Consider the following 6,271-nt stretch of genomic DNA (forward strand, 5'->3'; position numbering starts at 1 on the left):
TTTATAGTTAATAACTCACTGTATTTTCTCTCAAATGGCAACGGACTCTACCAATATTTTCCAACAATTTTCTCTAAACCCAAAAATTCCCCCCTGTCTTCTCTAACGATTTCTCTAACACAAAAAATTTTTAAACTCCCAAAAAAAAAAATCCTCTCGACAATGACCAACAAGGGACTGTTTATATCCAGGGATTTATGGTTCACGATTTTAGGGGAAGAAGAAGTGAAAAACGGATAGGAACAAGGGCTAATCCGAAATTCCCCACAAATTCCCAAATTCAAAATCTTTACCAGGAAGCAGTTGGGTTTGGTATGAGATTTCATCCAAAATCCCAGAAAATTCGGACGAGGAGCAGGGTGGGCGGTTGTTGCAGAGAAAGTTGTTGTTTTGTTGACATTTTGGACTGTCGTTGCCTTGATGTTTTTGGGTTTGCGTCTGGGGAAGAGGAAGACGCTGGCAAGGGGCTGTTTTGGTACTGTAAGGCTGTTGTTTATTGTATCATAGCGTTGGAATTGGAAGGGAAAGAGGGATGGGGTCGGCTGGAATTGCTATTGTACGTATGTTGGTGTAGGCTGGGAATGTTTTGGAATTGCTATTGTATTGTTATTGTAAGTAATGGATTAGAAATGTTGGGTGTGTCTTTGGTGAACAATTGAAAATGGGCCTGGGTCAAGGGGAAAATGTTGGCTGGGAAATTGAATTGGAAATGGGCCAAAATTGGCCTGTTGAATTGGGTTAAGGATTTGATCGATTTGATTGAAATCGTAGCCAATTAAAATTAAGAACTTAGTCGAATTGAATTTAATTAGCAAATTCGACCGAACCTTAAATAAGACGAATTAATATTAATTAATTAATGAGCTTCTTAATGTTAACGAAATAAAATAAATAATTCAATTATAAACTAATTAACATAAACTACCGCCAAAACTTAAAGAACGTAAATCAACAAAATGCACTTTTCAAATCAACAAAATAAAATAACATAAAATAAGAATAATTAAACTAATAAACTAAATAACTTATAAGTATTTTAAACCAAATTAATTTAATTGAATATTTAATTAAAACAAACTCTTTTTGAGACGATTTTTGAATATTCATAAAATATGGTAATTATATATACATAACACGTATATTATTTAAAAATTATAAATAAGTGATAAACTATTTAAAATGACTTGAAAATATTTTTATTTATTATTATTATTTTTTTTTTTAACTTTCTAAAACTAATTATTCGAAATCTTTTGAAATTAAAGAAGCTCGATGATTAATCTATATTGTGGAGGCCCAAAATTGGGTGTCAATAGATATGAGGATGGATGGATATGAGATATAGTTGAGACTAGCTCTTGCTAGAGATATACGAGATGGACTAGCTCCGGCTAGCGATTTGGATGCCGATGGGATCTGGTTCCGGCGGTGATACATGGTCCATGTGTGGCCCCCATGGGTTCTGATTTGAGTATTCAGCGCGGACTGATTACGTCAACAGATGTGTATCGTAGGACAGACATGCATCACGACTACATGACATCATTATTGCATTTTGCATCGCATTTGCCTTATCTTTGTCTGTGATGTGTGGATTGTATCGGTTTACCCTTCTTATGTGGAATTTGATCTACTTGCTCTTATTTGTTGATCTGAGGTTGATGAGGATATACTGTTGGTTCTGGCTGTTGAATATGATCTGTTTAGTATAGGTTGGTTGGTTTGCTGCTAGATTGAAGTTTCGGTGGTTCGGTTGGGATTGAAAGGAGTTGTTTGTAGCTGCTAGTTTTGCTTAGTTTAGAGTTACTTGCGAGTACCTGTGGTTTTCGGTACTCACCCTTGCTTCTACACAATTGTGTAGGTTGACAGCTCTCTCTCAGATTCGGCTTAGTAGTTTCTTTAGCAGATTGAGCTTCGGGACATACTCGAGAGGTAGCGGTTCATTCCAGACGTGCCCTTGAGTTATCTTTACTTTCAGTTTTGTTCTATTCGAGAACTATACTCTGAGACTTGTATATTTTTATTCGAATTCTGTATTTAGAGGTTCGTACATGTGACAACCAAATTCAGCAAATCAAAGAACAAAGAACAACAAAGCATGAGTGAGACCGTTCAGCAAATCAAAGAACAAGTGATGAACCTCGCTCGTCAACCTACTACTTCGGCTCTCGATGACACCGACGACGAGATTGATGAGGATGATTATGTAGATCTCACTCCCTAGTTTAGATCTCTGGATATTTATGAACTTTTTGAAATTTTAAAACGAATTTTAAAAGACTTTATAAGTCTTTAATTTATGATTTAGATACTTTTGAATGTTATTTTAAGTTTGTTGTTTTATGTTTTGTTTAGATTGTTTATAATTGTGTGTTTGATTGGGCTAAATAGTGTAGAATTGAATTGAATTGAATTGCATTTGCAGGTGGGCAGCAGAAGCTGCAAGCTGCTATTGTAAAAAATATTGTAGAAAAAGCGATGGACATCGTGGTTTTGTCCGTCGCTTTTTTGGGTTTTTAAAAATAAAATTTCCAGAAAAGCGACGGACTACGTCGCCCTATAGAAATTAAAAAAAATTAAAATTAAAATAAAGCGACGCAGTCCGTCGCTGTTAAAAAAAATAAAAAAAGAAGAAGTAAAAAAGCGACTCAGTCCGTCGCTAAAAGAGACGCAGTCCGTCGCTTTTTTAAAAACGACGTTGTCCGTCGCTTTTTGAAAAGCGTCGAGCTAAAAAGGTACGAAAGTGACTGCGTCGCTTTTCCGTTGATTTTGACCAGCGACGCAGTCCGTCGCTTTTGGCCGTTGTTTTTTGACAATTTTTTAATAGTGAATCTCCCTTTCTTATATTTCTTGTTGCTCTATCAAATATCGTCACATGAAATAAAACGGAGGAAGTAACAAAATCTTTGATTAAACATATTTTTCAATATGTATTGCACATGCCAATTCTGAAAGAGTGATAGTAAAAGTTAGGCGAGTGACAATAAAAGTCAGGTTTAAGTATCTATCGATCTATTTATCTATCTATCTATATATATAGCCAAATTAACATAGTGATAAACTGACAGAGTGATAATAGGTTTAAGTATCTATCCATATGTATTCTGCCTTTTAAGTTTCAATAGTCATTAATTCTTTTTAAATTTTTTGTACTCAATCAAATATCGTTAGATGAAGTAAAACTAACATTTTTACCTTGAGAAAAACAACATCAGCAGGTGGGATAGCCTCAAACATGTCACCCTCAACATGATCAACACCTTCAAACTTTTGTGCTCTTAAAACAACATGAGGCAAATCAAAATTAATCCCTTTAATATGAGGATATGCCTTGACAATTTCAAACATGGCACTTCCTATCCCTCCACTTACATCAACAAGTGATGTTATTGAATTAATTCCATCTTTATACACTTTAATTACTTCCCTCATTATGCATTTTGTCATTGAATTCATTCCATTGTTGAGATTGTTGTTCAAATCATCATCTTTAGAAGCCATCTCAAATATTTCACAACCATGTGCTTTCTTAAATGGAATTCCACCTTCTTTTATGCAATTACTAAAATAGTGCTATGGTGCCATGAGAATTGGATTGGTTTGGAACAAGAACATTGGTGCTACACTTAGCTCTGAGTCATGTAATAGCCATCTTGATATAGGGGTTAGTCCATAAAGGGTGTCTCCGTCCTGAGATCGATTCAGAAGCACTTATTTATTACACAATAAAATTCAATTTATATGAATTTATAATTTGACGTTGCTGATAGAGTTTAAGAAAGAAAAAGAAAGACTTTGTAAGATTGTAATCTCAAATAAATTTTAGATATTTGTATGACCAGTTGTTATCTTAGAAAGTCACTTTTTTTTTATTGAAGAAAATTGAAATAAAATAACTTTTATGGAATAATTAATGTTTTCTAAAAAAAGACCAACACAAGTTGTGATCGAATGGGGTTGGAGCCCCTATGAATGAATGAATTAATTTTTAATGGAAGCATGGCTTCAAGAAATGGCCGTACAAATATGCAAAGTCATATTTAGTCAGATTTCTATATAGATAAAAATAAAGGAAATTTACCTGAGAGGTAGATGCAGTGAAGATTTTTCGACGAACGAGGAGTCTCATGATACGAAAAAGATAATCCATATGTGGAGATGATGGAGAGTGAATATTAGTGGCTATTTGTGACAAAGTGATTTTTTGGCCATTATAAGAATGAATAATATCAGCAATACGAAGTTCCATTGCACATTTTATGGCCATTGAATCTACAAAAGCAAACATATATTTTGATATTTGTGCTTGAGCTTGTAGCATTATTATTTCTTCTTCATTTATTGAATCAATTTCCCCCATTTTTTCTTCTTCATGTATTATGAATATCAAGGAGGATGAAAGTTGTTATATATAACATGTATCACTAAGCAATGGGGCTCACAAATAATCATGGGTCGATCCAACTCTTTAATTATGAGTATGACAAAATCTCAATAATTTTAGTTTACACTTTTGGTGTGTTTGGTATGAAGGAAATAAAATGTAATTATCCGGTGAAAAGAGTCACTTAACAATCCTTGGGCAAAGGTGGTTCCGCCTCTGATCACTTCATGCATGTATGTCAGTGTAGGCATACATAAAAATTACAAAAAATAATTTTCATTCCTTATATAACACGTAATAGAGAAAAATATTTAAAGAGACTGGTACAAGAGTGACGAAGAAAAAGAGTTTGCCAATGGTTAATCGTCTTGCAATCGATAGCAAAGAGAAATCGAGAAGATCTAAATTAATTTTATTGAATCATCTGATATTATTTTTGATAAGTTTAGTGGGTTTATATTTTAAGTTGATGTGTCAAAGTGAACTATGCAGACAACTTTAAGGGATCGCAAAGTACTGAAGTCTTAAAACTTTAACTAATTTTTATATACACTTCATAAAAAATTGTTTGAAGTTAATCTTGACAAGTCATGTAAAATTAACTTCAATAAAACATGTTTGAAGTTAGTCTTGATAAGTCATATCAAACTTCAAGAAAAAATATCCGATATTTGTCTTTCTTGATCACACTGGCCCGTTTAGCCATGCGATATGGTATCATGATATGATATCATAATATGAAATTATGATATGATATCATAATATGGAATTATGGGATGAAATTAAAGTTTTGTTTGGACATGCGATATTAAATTTTTGTGTTGTATATTTTCTCATAAACATAAGAATCTCATAAGTTGTAAAACTATTAAAATAACCCCAATTGTTTATTCAATCTTACCAAATAAACAAAAAATTATAAAATCACATAATAAATTATTACAAAGCTATTTGTTCTCTATTTAAGTAACTGTTTCATCTAATTTTAATTCATCAAACTTTAATTCAATAAAAAAATTGAACATAAATTGTGGTGTACTAGTCTTTACTATAATCCTCCCACATAGTACGGACAATATCCTCACGTTGAACTTGCATTTCTCGATCAAAACGGTAGAAGTAATAAACTAGGTGTTGGAGTAAATGAAGAGAATAAATTTATTACTCAACAATCGGTTGGTGTGAGTTAAAGTGACTATATGTTGGTGAGAATAATAAATTTTATGTCGGTGAGAATAATAAATTTNCTACATTGGTGCTCCTCTCCATTGTAGAGAAGATAATTAACTGAGCGAGATAATGGTAGTACATAATCTTCATATTGATCAAATCTCAACAAAACTTGTCTTGGAGCAAGTAAGCCAATTAAACAGTTGCCCTTGGTACCAAGATGTTTCGGTAAAATTGACCTTAATACCTTCAAATCTGGCGCACCATGGGATAATTTAATCACCACTGCTTGATGCAATCCCTCTTCAATCATAAAGTCTTGCCTTTCCTCCATTGAAAACGTGATAGTAGGTTCTCCATGAATTATTTCGATTGATTTTGCGATTGTTTTTGAGTTAATTAGGGCAGATTGTTTAGAATTTATAGTATTGGAATTGAAAAGAGTGGCGTATGTGGTGGTTTGGGGTGGTGGGGCGGGCTGGACAGCCTCGAGTGGTCGTAGCAGCCATGAGAGCTGCGCAGCTGCTGGCTTAAAACCCTAGGTCAGCCGTATAAAGCAACTTATTTTTATGACCAGTTGTTATCTAGGAAAGTCCCTATTTTTTTATTGAAGAAAATTGAAATCAAATAACTTTTATGGAATAATTAATGTTTTCTCAAAAAAGACCAACACAAGTTGTGATCAAATGGGGTTTGATCCCCTATGAATGAATGAAT

At 33.4% G+C, this 6,271-nt stretch overlaps 1 pseudogene; it reads right to left on the reverse strand.

The window, feature by feature from the left end:
• Positions 1-3,093: 3,093 nt before the first annotated feature.
• On the reverse strand, positions 3,094-4,408 carry LOC125852998 ((R,S)-reticuline 7-O-methyltransferase-like; annotated as a pseudogene).
• Between the last annotated feature and the right edge of the window lie 1,863 nt (positions 4,409-6,271).

This window comes from Solanum stenotomum, unplaced genomic scaffold, assembly GCF_019186545.1.
Source record: "Solanum stenotomum isolate F172 unplaced genomic scaffold, ASM1918654v1 scaffold7409, whole genome shotgun sequence".
Lineage (NCBI taxonomy): Eukaryota > Viridiplantae > Streptophyta > Magnoliopsida > Solanales > Solanaceae > Solanum > Solanum stenotomum.